Source organism: Nerophis ophidion, linkage group LG24, assembly GCF_033978795.1.
Source record: "Nerophis ophidion isolate RoL-2023_Sa linkage group LG24, RoL_Noph_v1.0, whole genome shotgun sequence".
Lineage (NCBI taxonomy): Eukaryota > Metazoa > Chordata > Actinopteri > Syngnathiformes > Syngnathidae > Nerophis > Nerophis ophidion.
This window is the reverse complement of record NC_084634.1, coordinates 18,835,595-18,850,919: the sequence shown is the minus strand read 5'-3', so window position 1 is coordinate 18,850,919 and position 15,325 is coordinate 18,835,595. Positions and strand designations below refer to the sequence as shown.

Here is a 15,325-nt window from a genome sequence, read left to right as displayed (position 1 = left end):
CTATAGTACCGAATATGTTTCATTAGTATCACGGTACTATACTAATACCGATATAACGTACAAACCTAGAAGTGACTCTTAAATATCTGATAAAAAAAATCTATTTACGTGCAATTATGTAGTCCTAAAATAAAATAAAAACTAAATCAACAATACATGAAATTAAAGTGCAAATAAAAACACATATTCATTTCTTTAGTCATAATTTTTGCGCTTATGAAACTTTTTTATGACTTTAGCTCCAGTCTTCTGTCTGCTTGATATTGTCATTGCTGCCACAGGTGGTGGAAAAGTGTATTGCAACAGAGTGCCTGAGAAAAAACGATGTTTTGGTTAAGAAACACTGATCCAGATATGTTATGGACATGTTGATCCCATCTTTAAAAGGTCGATACCATAATTAAGCTTTTTGCATGTGTTTTTAAAAGCTTATTTAATTGTCCCGATTCCAATATTTTGGTACCGATACCAAAATTATTTTGATACTTTTCGGTACTTTTCTAAATAAAGGGGACCACAAAAAATTGCATTATTGGCTGAATTTTTACAAAAACTCTTATGGTACATTAAACATGTGTTTAAAAACATACTAGTGTTGTCCCGATACCGAAATTATTTCGATAGCTTTTGGTACTTTTCGGTACTTCTCTAAATAAAGGGGACCACAAAAAAAGTTTATAAACATGGTCAAGACGGTATAGTACTGAATATGATTCATTAGTATCGCGGTACACCGTACAACCCTAAAAGAGACTCGTAAATATCTGATGAAAAATAAATGTACATGCAATTATGTAGTGCTAAAATAAAAAACTAAATCAACAATACATAAAATTTAGTCATACTTTTTGCGCTTATGAAACTTCTCTAGGACTTTTACCATGAATTGATTTACGTGGACCCCGACTTAATCAAGTTGAAAAACTTATTCGGGTGTTACCATTTAGTGGTCAACTGTACAGAGTATGTTCTGTACTGTACTGTACAATATACTAAGAAAAGTTTCAATCAATCAATTCTTCTGTGTTTGATGTTGCCATTGCTGCCACAAGTGGTGGAAAAGTGTATTACAACTGAGTGCCGATGTTTTTGGCGTCCCTATGGTTAAGAAACACTGTTTCAGACATGTTAGACATGTTGATCCCATGTTTTAAAAGTCAAAACCATAATTAAGGTTTTTGCATGTGTTTTTAAAAGCTGATTTAAACCAATACTAAGTTGTTTTAGTGTTTATAAACATACTAGTGTTGTCCCGATACCAACAATATTTCGATACCTGAGAAACCGGTGTTCAGAAACACTGATCCAGATATATTATAGACATGTTGATCACATCTTTAAAAAGTCAAAACCGTAATTAAGGTTTTTGCATGTGTTTTTAAAAGCTGATTTAAACCAATACTTAGTTGTTTTAGTGTTTATAAACACACTAGTGTTGTCCCATTACCAACATTATTTCGATACCTGAGAAACCAATGTTAAGAAACACTGATCCAGATATATTATAGACATGTTGATCCCATCTTTTAAAAGTCGAAACCATAATTAAAGGCCTATTGAAATGAGATTTTCTTATTTAAACGGGGATAGCGTGTCCATTTTATGTGTCATACTTAATCATTTCGCGATATTGCCATATTTTTGCTGAAAGGACTTAGTAGAGAACATTGACGATAAAGTTCGCAACCTTTGGTCGCTCATAAAAAAGCCTTGCCTTTACCAGAAGTAGCAGACGATGTGCGCGTGACGCCACTGGTTGTAGGGCTCCTCACATCCTCACATTGTTTACAATCATAGCCAGCAGCAGCTAGAGCTATTCGGACCGAGAAAGCGACAATTTCCCCACTAATTTGAGAGAGGATGAAAGATTTGTGGATGAGGAAATTTAGAGTAAAGGACTAGGAAAAAAAAAAAGAAAAAAGGCGATTGCAGTGGGAACGATTCAGATGTTTTTAGACACATTTACTCTGATAATTCTGGGAAATCCCTTATCTGCCTATTGTGTTGCTAGTGTTTTAGTGAGTTAAATAGTACCTGAAAGTCAGAGGGGTGTGGCCACGGGTGTGTTGACGCCAGAGTCTCTGAGGGAAGTCACGAAGCTGCAGCAGGACAGAAGCTCCGCTGATCTCCAGTAAGAGCCAACTTATTACCACAATTTTCTCACCGAAAACTGCCGGTTGACATGTGGTCGGGATCCATGTTCGCTTGACCGCTCTGATCCATAGTAAAGCTTCACCTCCGGGAATTTTAAACAAGGAAACACTGTGTGGTTGTGTGGCTAAAGGCTAAAAGATTCCCACCTCCATTTTTCTACTTTGACTTCTCCATTATTAATTGAACAAATTGCAAAAGATTCAGCAACACAGATGTCCAGAACACTGTTTAATTATGCGATTAAAGCAGACTACTTATAGCTTGGATTGGGCTGGAAAATAATGTCCGCTACAACCCGGGACGTCAAACGCACGCGTCATCATACGAGTCATCATACCGCGACGTTTTCAAAACGACACTTCGCGGGAAATTTAAAATTGCAATTTAGTAAACTAAAAAGGCCATATTGGCATGTGTTGCAATGTTAATATTTCATCATTGATGTATAAACTGTCGGACTGCGTGGTCGGAAGTAGTGGGTTTCAGTAGGCCTTTAAGGTTTTTGCATGTGTTTTTAAAAGCTGATCTAAACCAATACTAAGTTGTTTTAGCGTTTATAAACCTAACAAGTCTGTTTATAGGCGATGTTAAGGAGTCATGTATTGGGGCCCAGAATTGGCTGCTCAATGGCCAAACTGTCCAAAATGTTTGAGGAATTTTGAGTCATTCATATAGCCATGTGACAAATAATAATGACTATTTTTGACAGCCTTAAAGGCCACTACTACCGACCACGCAGTCTGATAGTTTATATATCAATGATGAAATATTAACATTGCAACACATGTCAATACAGCCGGTTTAGTTTACAATTTTGCAATTTTAAATTTCCCGCGAAGTGTCCTGTTGAAAACGTCGCGGAATGATGACGCGTATGATGACGCATGCGTTTGACGTCACCGGTTGTAGCGGACATTTTTTTCCAGCCCGATCCAAGCTATAAGTAATCTGCTTTAATCACGTAATTACACAGTATTCTGGACATCTGTGTTGCTGAATCTTTTGCAATTTGTTCAATTAATATTGGAGAAGTCAAAGTAGAAAGATGGAGTTGGTAAGCTTTAGCCTTTAGCCACACAAACACATGGTGATTCCTTGTTTAAAACTCCTGGAGGTGAAACTTTCCTATGGATCAGAGCGCGGTCAAGCCAACATGGATCCCTACCAAATGTCAACCAGCAGGTTTCGGTGAGAAAATTGTGGTTAAAAAGTCAGTTCTTACCGGAGAAAAGCTGAGCTTGTGCCGTCCATAGCTGCCGTCGACTCCCCTGAGACACTGCACGTCAACACACCCGTGGAGACACCCTTCCGACTATCAGGTACTATTTAACTCACTAAAACACTAGCAACACAATAGAAAGATGAGGGATTTCCCAGAATTATCCTAGTAAATGTCTCTAAAAACATCGGAATCCGTCCCAATGCAATCACAGATTTTTTTTTTTAATCTTTTTTTTTTTCTAGTCCGTCGCTATCAATATCCTCAAACACAAATCTTTCATCCTCGCTCAAGTTAATAGGGAAATTGTCGTTTTCTCGATCCGAATAGCACTTTTTGTTGGAGGCTCCCATTAAAAATAATGTGAATATGTGAGGAGCCCCCACATGTGTGACATCATCGTCTGCGATTTCCGGTAGAGGCAGGGCTTTTCTCTTAACACCGAAAGTTGCGAACTTTATCATGGATGTTCTCTACTAAATCCTTTCAGCAAAAATTAGGCAATAGCGCGAAATGATCAAGTATGACACATAGAATGGACCTGCTATCCCCGTTTCAATAAGAAAATGTCATTTCAGTAGGCCTTTAATTGATATTAAAAGCATCAGAGTGGGATGAAAAGTGTGTGTTTGATCACCATTACTAACATCTGCTGAAGTCAAACATGAGCAACACCCACTCTAATCACCTTGTTAATCAACACTGAGTCACTTCAGGCTAATGATCATCCTCCTGCTACTGTAATGTTGTTTTCGTGTGGGAATAAAAAAATAAATAAATACTGCATCACTGCAGTTTATCTCCCCCACAAGTGGAGATAGTCATAAAGATGGACGACATGCAGTTCCTTCTAATGTAAGCGCGTGTTATGTAAGGACTCCAGCCATGCATGCATGCATGCACACAGTAACCCTGCCTTGGTCATCCTCCTCCTGCACGCATAATCACAGAATTGAAAGGAAGGTTGGGGGGAAACCGGCATAAGGACGTGCTTTGAATAAAACGTGGCGTTCGGAATGAAAAAATAATAACACAAACTGCATTGCTTAATAGTTACACGTGAACGGGTGCGTGGAAGTAAACAGCGCGTTCGTTGCAGCAAACTTCTAATTGCCAAACTTGCTTGAAATGTCTGCTTACCGGTGTGTGTTGCTGTCTGTGGCCCGGTAATGCAGGATCTCCTCCCGGTGACGAGGGTGCCTCCATTCACTCGGTGCACGTACGGAGGCTCGGCAACATTTTTGGGATACTTTTTTTTTTTTTTTTTTTCCTGTGCCAACCAGCGTTGCCCAGGAATAATAATGTTGAAGGAAGTGAGCCAGCTTACAGAAGTCGCACAGCGGGACTGACGCGAGTCGGAGCCAATTCGCGACTTCATTAATATTAAACGGGATTTTTTTTTTTTTTTTTTTGGGTACAGTGACGTCCCGCCCCGCCGTGGGAGGGATTTAAGCCGGGACGTCTGGTTCGGAGCCAGGGAGGGGAGGAGGATGGGAGTGTCGCTTCAAAACCGCGGCTACAAACTGCCTTCAGCCGCAAGTGCGATGATGTCACAAGCAGCCAATCAGAAGCCACGTCAGCAGAAACTACACGATGAAAGACGCGGGGCGTTCACGTGCCGCTTCGTCGGTTGGGAAAAAGGAAGACACGGTGCGTTCGCGCGCTCATTTGGGTCATTGATTTGCGTCGCGTGTGGGATAGGTTCCAGCTTTCAACTGCCGGGACCCTAATGAGGATAAGCGGTATAAAAAATGAATTAATTAATATTCGAGATGGGATTTATGGCTTTATGAAAGCAGCTGAATCTTGAGGAGCAGTTCAAAACAGTGGCTTTTTCCATCCATCCATCCATTTTCTACCGCTTGTCCCTTACGGGGTCGCGGGGGGCGCTGGCGCCTATCTCAGCTTCAATCGGGCGGAAGGCGGGGTACACCCTGGACAAGTCGCCACCTCATCGCAGGGCCGTCACAGATAGACAGACAACATTCACACTCACATTCACACACTAGGGCCAATTTAGTGTTGCCAATCAACCTATCCCCAGGTGCATGTCTTTGGCTTTTTATTAGTTGTTTTTTTTTCATCAAGGAAACAATAACATGTGGAACTGAATAAATTAAATTGACGTAAATATTTTTTTATTGTGGGAATTAATCTTAAATATTGACCATAGTTGTGTTTTTGTTTCCATTGTAAACATTATTAATATTAACCACATTCCCATTATTTGACAATGAGACTTAAACATTTTCCCTCACCTTTAAAAATATTCTTGAAAAGAGAAAAAATACAAAAAAAAGAGTAAGAATAAGAGAAAAAGACAAAAAAAATGAGTAAGAATAAAATATTTATATTGAATTAAAAAGTATGAATACAAATAAAATAAAACATTTTAATTAAAATTGTAGTTTTACCCACCTGGTGGGTGTATGCCTGAACCCATTTACTTATCGGAAAAATTAACTTTTTGATTAATTGAAACTTTTATTAGTAGATTGCACAGTTCAGTACGTATTCCATACAATTGACTACTAAATGGTAACACCAGAATAAGTTTTTCAACTTGTTTAAGTCGGGGTCCACGGTAATCAATTCATGGTAACCAGAAAAGTGGATAAAAATAAATTGATAAAAACTATTAAAAGTTAAAATTATTTAAGAAAAAAAAAAGTCTGGTGAAGCGCTGCATCTGCATAAAAACACGGTTCTCAAATGAATTGCTCGCAACTGCGAATCGGTTCTCATCGTTCACTTAAAGAGCCGTTCAAAAGGCTCGGCTTGTTTGCGAATGTCACATTCCTAATGAAATTCAGTGAAAAAACGACTCAAGTACTTGGTACTTTCTGATTTATTTAGTAGCTATTTTTTAATGGTACGTATGCTAATGTTAGCACATGAGCAGCTAAAACATTTAAAAAAATCCACAACCTACAGCAAAAAAATGTTTAATAGTTGGAATTGGATTTCTCGTAGGCTGAAATGTGAACATTTCTAATGATACGGATGATATGAATGTTATTTTTTATCTAGTTTGTAAGAGTTAGTCTGAAGAGTTATCCACTTTTTACAGTGTGTAGTTTGTGTGTGTGTAGTTTGTGTGTGTAGTTTGTGTGCGTTCATGTGACCGCCGGGCACCGTCTGAATGGTGATTTGGAAACAAAGGTCACACGTTCTTAGGTTGGATTGGTAAAACAAGGTCATGTGACAGAAGTCTTTCTAAGCAGTAATCAATAGAATATGAATATATTAGAGGATGATGTGAATAAATGTAGCAATCGGAATAAAACTCAATGTAACAAAGTAAAAGTTGCGTTTCTTCACAATAATACGCGGGTAAAAGTAAAAAGTATGTTGTGATAAAACCAGTGTGACATGACTGTGGTTACAAAAGATGAATGACATGCGAGCGAGTAAGCGCCAAGATGGCCTAAAAAAGTCTGTAGAAACTGATTCTTAAACAAAAATATGTGATTCTCAAAAATTATAAATCAATTTAGAATTGGAATAATAAGAATTGCCATTCGGATATAAATCTGTTTTTTTCAGAACCCTCAGTGTCAATACAGCCAGTGAGTGTGCCACACGCTCACTGAAACATCATTTACCCATCACTATTTATTAGTATTATTACCATTTCAACCTTCTCTCGTTACTTTATGCAATGTAGCAATTTTTTTTAACTTTCGCTGAGTATTTGTATTTTTAGGATGTTCTGCGGGTAAATAGAAAACAACCCCCAAAGCCAATGAGGGATTTAATCTTACAGCAACTCACGAGTCAATTTGATTCCGATTCTCAGTGTAACAGTTCAATTCAAAACCAAATCTTGGAATATAGGCTATTATTTAGTGTAAAAACAAGCATATATATATATATATATATATATATACATATATATTAGTTATTGAAAATTATGAGTCGATTTATTATTTTCGTAAATAAGAATCGCAATTCGGATGTGAATCAGTTTTTTCAGCACCTTCAGTGTCAATACAGCCAGTGAGTGTGTAATACACACTCACTGTGTAATACACACTCACTGAGGCATCTTTTACCAATCACTATTTATTAGTATTATTACCATTTGAACCTTTTCTCGTTGTTTTGTCAAAATCAGAATCAGACATACTTTATTAATCCCCGAGGGGAGATTAAAATTTTCAGCACAATCCCAATCAAGATCAGACAAACATTACATGGAGACAGAACATGATTGTTGACGGGTCTGCCAACTTCCGGCTCCCCTTACAAAAAAAGGTGAGATACAGGTAAGAAAGTGCGGGGAAATAAAAAAAAAATAAAAAAATCGGTCTAAGCCTGGGCCCCTGGAGAGGGGGTCTATATAGAGACTTTATGCAATTTTTGCTCATTTTCTAAACATTTTCTGTGTATTTGTAATTTTAGAAGATTCTGCGAGTCAATAGAAAACAAGCCACGGGCCAATTAGGGATATACATTTTATAAGTACTATTCCGATTCTTGTGGCGACGATTTGATTCAGAATCGATTCAAAAACAATGTTTGCAATTTATTACTTGGTATAAAAATAAGACCTTTTCAAGAGGTAACACTTTTCTTTGCTGCTGATGTATGCACACAGTGAGTACGCTCAAAGATGGCCCAAAAATATATTTACAAATTGATTCCTAAAAGTGTGTGTATATACATATATATACATATATAAATAAATGAATCTATTCTTGAAAAAATATTAATTGATTTACAAGAGGACAAAAAAGTATCACGATTTAGATGTGAATCATTTTTTTCAGCACCCTAGTGTCAATACAGCCAGTGAGTGTGCCACATGCTCACTGACACATCATTTACCTATGACTGGTTACTAGTATCATCACTTATTCTTTAAGCTTTTGCTGGGTATTTGTAATTTGAGGATGTTCTGCAGGTCAACAAAAAACAAGCCTTCTGCCAATTAGGGATGTAAATCTTATAACTCGCAATTGGTTTTGATTCCAATTCTTGTGATGATAATTGGATTTCAAATCGACTGTCAATTCAAAATCAAGTCTTGAAATATAAATATTTTGGTCTAAACATAAAGAAATAACAGGTTACAAAAATACTGTACATTATATGTGCGGGCTTTGGGTTAGATGGCCAAAATAACTTATTTTAAAAAATGTATTTAATTTTTTTTTATTTATATTTATTCTTTTTTTTGTATAAAAAATATTTTTTAAACTATGAATAGGAATTGCGGTCTCTTTGGAGTCGATACAGCTAGTGAATGTGCCACACGCTCACTGAGGTGTGTTTTACTTCCATCAATAGTTATTATTATTACTCCCATTGTAACCTTTTTTCGTTACATTATGTAATTTTGCTTTTTTTTTTTTACTTTTGCTGTGTATTTGTATTTTTAGGACGTTCCGCGGGTCAGTAAAAAAACAAGCCTGCATTTAACTGTACACATTAAACTATAGGCCCTGCGATGAGGTGGCGACTTGTCCAGGGTGTACCCCGCCTTCCGCCCGATTGTAGCTGAGATAGGCGCCAGCGCCCCCCGTGACCCCAAAAGGGAATAAGCGGTAGAAAATGGATGGATGGGATGGCATTAAACTATACTGACGGGCTACAGCATATGACTATAAATTATAATTTCAGTTTTTCTTCCTTTGTAATTCTAAAATGACTTAAAAATACATGTATATATTTGAACCCCCAAATAGTCCATGAAACAATAAAATAGTGACCTAAGATTTGTGACAGGACCCTTCACGTCAAGACGATGGCAATTGGCAGTACATTTTTTGTTGTTGTTGTTGGCTGAAAACATTTTTTTTTTGTAATTTGAATGCTTCTACAGTATACAAATTCAAACATAATGAAAGTCTCCAACCTACTTTATGTGACCGTTCATTTACGACATCGACAGCTTGATGCAAATTCAATGATAGCGTTTTGCTGCAGGTGCATGCAAACACCATATTAGGTTTAATACAGCTATTAAGTCCAGTGTTATGTAAAGATACATTATTTTGCAATTTTTGCTATTATGAAAATATTCATTAGAAATCAGATTTTTACATCTATTTACCTAAGGAGGTAGTTACGATAGTGGCAACACTAAATATAATTGAACGCAGATTCCCTTGATCTTCCTTGATCTACTCGCCAAAAACTGTCATGTTCAAGCAAAGTACATTACTATCATGCTTCTATTTTAGGAGCACGCCTGACATATTTTTCCGCATTGTTTTTTTTTTTATAACAAACCACCTCTTTTGCATATTTTCCAGCACGTTACAGATACCTTAAAGTCAATTGTGTGAGCACAGTGTGAGAAAGTGACACAATAAGGAGGTAAAAAAAAATTTTAAAAAGTAAATAAAAATTTGAAACATTAAGCAATAAATAAGGTTTTTTGGCACTTGTCTGACTACCTTGTCATACATCTGGCAGGACTCATGCTGGCTTTAAACCCTAAATATAGTCTGAGCTCCCCCCGTTTATCCTCAGCAACCTGAAACAATGCAGAATATTTATTATTGCAGCTATTATTAGGGCGCTGCACAGTTATTTATAAATGGACACGAATAATCCCAGCTCCTTCTGTTGTGCTTTATGAACAGTGAACAGCTATGTGTTATTGTTAGCGCACGCTGTTGTGTATACTAACTGTCTAATTGAAACATAGCGAATGAATCCAAAACGCAACATAAACATTTATCCATTTAATAAGCTTTTATGAATCTATTTTCCATAGCAAGACATCAGCGTTTGGACAAAACCCAAAGGTACAGCGCAGATAGGTACAGATAGACAGACAACATTCACACTCACATCACCAATTAATATTTACTAGCTGAAATAGGCACCAGTGCCCCCCGCAACGTCAAAGGGAATAAGCGGTAGAAAATGGATGGATGGGATGGATACTACATACAGTGGGGCAAAACAGTATTTATTCAGCCACCGATTGTGCAAGTTCTCCCACTTAAAATGATGACAGAGGTCTATAATCTTCAACTGTGAGAGACAGGAATTCACATTGTAGGAATTTTAAAGAATGTATTTGTAAATTATGGTGGAAAATAAGTATTTGGTCAACCATTCAAAGCTCTCGCTGATGGAAGGAGGTTTTGGCTAATAATCTCACGATACATGGCCCCATTCATTCGTTCATTAACACGGATCAATCGTCCTGTCCCCTTAGCAGAAAAACAGCTCCAAAGCATGATGTTTCCACCCCCATGCTTCACAGTAGGTGTGGTGTTCTTGGGATGCTACTCAGTATTCTTCTTCCTCCAAACACGACGAGTTAAGTTTATACCAAAAAGTTCTATTTTGGTTTCATCTGACCACATGACATTCTCCAAATCCTCTGCTGTATCATCTATGTATCAATTTTGATATAAACTCAACTCGTCGTGTTTGGAGGAAGAATAATACTGAGTTGCATCCCAAGAACACAATACTTACTGTGAAGCATGGGGGTGGAAACATCATGCTTTGGGGCTGTTTTTCTGCTAAGGGGACAGGACGTTTGATCCGTGTTAAGGAAAGAATGAATGGGGCCATGTATCGTGAGATTTTGAGCCAAAACCTCCTTCCATCAGTGAGAGCTTTGAATGGTTGACCAAATACTTATTTTCCACTATAATTTACAAATACATTCTTTAAAATTCCTACAATGTGAATTCCTGGATTTTTTTTTTCACAGTCTGTCTCTCACATTTGAAGTGTACCTATGATGAAAATTACAGACCTCTGTCATCATTTTAAGTGGGACAACCTGCATAATTGGTGGCTGACTAAATACTTTTTTGCCCCACTGTACAAAGGTACCAAAAATGTGTACCGTTGAGTACCAGTATCGATCCAAATGTGAACGATGCCCATCCCTACTGGTGATCTTCAGTGCAACACACTCCAGATATACATTGCTTTTCATTTCATGTTTAAAGAGCAGTTAGAACAGTATTTTACGCTCTTACTTTGAAAATATTACATTTATTAACAATGATCCTACTTTTCGGAAATGCCACACCACATTCACCACAGTCAGGCCTGGAATTAATTAGCTGCGATAAACAAGGGACGACTGTATCTGGTTTCTATATTCCGTTCTAAACCGCTAGTACTCAGTTGTCTGCAAACAGTTAGGAGCAACTGAAGAGTGGCCTCGAGGTCACCTTTGGTAAACGATAGTAGCAACGATGGGAAAAAGATGTTTGCATGTCCTGAGCAGTTATTTAAATTCAAGTGGTTCTGCCGGTGTGACTGGTTTCATTAGGCTAAAAGCCAAATGACGACAGAGTACCCTCCCATCACGCTGGGAAAGTCCATGGTTCTGACAGATGAAAAAAATGGAATGACGTTGGATCAAAGGAGTCACCAAGGTTACAGGGGGAATTTCCAAGGAAATAAGGAAAGTAGTAGTTTATCATGTGTAAGGAAGATTTTCAAGAAAGAATTCCTTGATTACCAAAAGCCAATTACGATTCATTGTGAAAGATTGAATGAATTTTGAGTATTGGGCTGTGATGTCTCAAAAAGGTTATATACTGTATATATTGTTGACGGTTTTTGAATGCATTTTTAAATAGGTAAAATTGATCACTCTTGGGCAGGGCTGTCCAAAGTACGGCCTGGGGGCCATTTGTTGCCTGCGAGTAAATTTTTAACGCCCCCATAGAACATTCTAAAAATACAATTAAAAAAAAAAAAAAAACATGAAAAGTGGTATGAAGAGTAAACAGGTGAAATGTAACAAGAACATGTTCCAATGTTGACCCTTATAACACAAAGCTGTGTTTCTTTCTTTAAAAAATAATAATGAATCAAAAACAATGTTATAATGAATTATTGACCTATTCATTGCTCCAATTACGTGACAATAAATATTCCACTTTGAGGTATTTTGGGGGGAAAATGTTGCATATTTTGTGTTTGCCATATAACAAACTAACTTGTTGTTTTTTAAAGAAGGGCCTAAAACAAACAAACAAGAAACACAATAAACAACAATAAAAGTTATAATTGACGGATATATCTGAAGTTGATCTCGAGATGTTTGTGTAAAAAGTTTTTTTTTTAAATGTGGGATTTATTGTTTAACACTTTACTGAGCAGGAGGACCCCTTTGGATCCCCAATAATTTTAGTGGGACTTTTTTTTTAAGTGTCATTGCTTAAAAAATAATAATACATCTAAAATCAATGTTGTTATGAGTTATGTTATGAGCTCCAATTATAATATAACCCTAAATATTCCACTTTAAAATTGTATTGGAGGAAAATGTTTTGGTTTTTCCGATAAAAAAACAGGGTTTTCTTTGACAAAAAGGGCATACAACTTAAATCTTACAAAAAAAAAACTTTATATTGACAGATACACCTAATGTGGATCTAGAGATTTAAACATTGACTAATAATAATAATAATAATAATAATAAATAATGACACATTTTTTATATTTCTTTGACCTAAACCCTTTGGGGTCCCCGGGATCGAGCCTGAGTGTTGGCCTAAATGTATAACATTTTTTATACATACATATGTTGTATTGGTTTTTAAAATAAAAAATATCAAAATGGCCCCCGCTTGCTTTGATTTTTCATTGTGCAGCCCTCAGTGGAAAAAGTTTGGACACCCCTGCTCTAGGGCTAGGCCATATATCGATATATTCTATATATCGCGGGTTTGTCTATGTGCGATATCGAAAATGACTATATCGTGATATTCGAGAATACGTTCTCACGCAGTTGCTTTTAGCTGCGGGCATTACACTGCATGCGTTTTCCACTCTTTCTTGTCTCTCCTTCTCACAGAGACTTAAAACAAACACACCTTCTTACATACGTCACGCTCCCGCGGAGCGGAGTGGTGGTAATACGAAAGGGAGAATGTGCAAATTTGGTAACAAATGAAGGAAGAATTAATTCCCTGGAAAAACAGCATGGGTTCCATTGTTTGGCGGTGGTTTGGCTTCAAGCTGCAAGATTTTTAACAATTATGCGGCAAAACTAATGTAGCATCATTTGAAAAGTCACCCGCTAGAGAACGAAAAATGCTTGAAATTCCGCATGTCAACATCTCTGTTCGGTGCCACACCAACAAAATGCCGAAGCAACTATTTCCAGATCAACACCGTATGAAAAAAATAGTCAACAGAAGGAGATAACGTACACAGGAACCAACCACATAGCAAACGACATACACTATTTGATTTCCTATAATGCAGCTCATTTTAATTTGACACTTATTGAAATATCTTGTGTGACATCATGCACAAAAGTGCACTTTATTTTGTTTTAAACTATTGTAGTGGCGTTCTGTACAAAAAGTGCACTTTAATTTAGTGTTGTTTTGATATGTCATCTTGGTGACATGCACAAATGTGCACTAATAGCTTGTTTTAAAATGTCTCTGACAATCTTGCACTTTCTGTTTTGGAAATGACATGAATGTTTGTGTCACTGCTTTAATAAATCCCGTTTTGGTCAATTGACTTAGTTGTGATTTCCCTCTGCATGAAAGTTTAAAATAAGCATATAATAATGAAGTACGAACAAGAATGTTTTAATGTAGACACACAGAATCATCATACTGCTGTGATTATTTGCACCCAGTGTTCATTCAAGGCAAAGGCAAAATATCGAGATATATATCGTGTATCGTGACATGGACTAAAAATATGGAGATATTAATAAAAGGCCATATCGCCCAGCCCTAGATCACTCCTATTAGCTGCATTGCTAGCCACCTAGAACGAGACGATTTATATATGTTAGAAAGCGGGAAGAGTAACCTTTGTCTTCTTGGTTGTCATAATGATTGTGAACGATTCCCCAAAAATGTGCAGTTCCCCTTTAAGGTGTAGCGACTATTTTATTTTATTTTGTAGTAGTAGCAGCACCGACTGCCTTGTTCATTTATGGAATCCGGTCAACTTCCTTTCTTTTCCCTTTATTGAACTGCGCATGCAAGTGACGTCGTGGCCACATTGGGGCATGTGCACGTTTATACTGGAGACTGATAGAGATCACATTTCACTTGAAAAACCAAACAGTACGATGGACAAAATATCTAATTTTGAAAAAAATCAGAATCGGGCAACTTTGGACTGTTAAATAAAAACGGATTGTATTGTTAAACAAGGTCCGTGTACCTTCCTCTGTTCATTCTATTTCCAATTCTTAAATGCAAATCAAAAAACGATATTAGTGCCATTTTTCTATTTTTATTATATATGCCAGATTTTAAAACAAACAAAAAAGTGTTGATTTTCATTAGTCATTCACATTGACATCCCACTGGGTTGTGAGTTTTTCCTCGCCCTTATGTGGGATCTGAATTGAGGATGGCTTGTGCAGCCCTTTGAGACACTTGTGATTTAGGGCAATATAAATGAACAGTGATTGATTGATTGATTAAAATATTGCTAGAAAATTTGATTTTGTGTGGTTTTCCTTTTATGGATTTATATTTTTCCAGATAAACACAAAAATGGAATACATGTTCATCCGAAATGCAAAAATGCACGGTTATCTGTGGGATGCCAAATTAAAGCAGTATTTTAGCTTTTCCTTTGTGTTTAGCATTGTTTTTAGCATAACGCTAAAATCTTTGTTCAGAAATAAAAATAGAAAAAATGCCTCAAAACTAGATTTTTGATTTGCATTTAAGAATTGGAAATAGAATGAACGGAAAGTACACCGACCTAAAATACTGCTTCGGGTTCGATTTGTATCACACAGATAAACACGCATTTTTGCATTTTGGATAAACATATATACGATGTTTGTGTTTGTCTGGAAAAATAAAAATCCATAAAAGAAAAACAGCACAAAATCCAATTTTATGGCAATATTTTAATGAAAATTAACACTTTTTTGCTTGTTTTCAAATTCGTCATATATAGAAACAATCGAAAAACGACCCAAATTTAGTTTTTTAATTTGGATTTAAGAATTGGAAATAGAATGAA

General features: G+C 36.7%; 1 protein-coding gene and 1 long non-coding RNA gene across 3 annotated transcripts in view; one reads left to right on the top strand and one right to left on the bottom strand.

Moving 5' to 3' along the window:
* dusp10 (dual specificity phosphatase 10) overlaps positions 1 to 4,788 on the bottom strand; it is a 35,491-nt gene extending 30,703 nt beyond the window's left edge. Inside the window, exon 1 of the mRNA XM_061886098.1 lies at positions 4,514 to 4,788. The gene's annotated coding sequence lies outside the window, so the exon portion shown is untranslated. The remainder of the gene's footprint in view (positions 1 to 4,513) is intronic.
* LOC133542204 (uncharacterized) overlaps positions 1 to 15,325 on the top strand; it is a 185,422-nt gene that overhangs the window by 101,836 nt on the left and 68,261 nt on the right. The window lies entirely within an intron of this gene.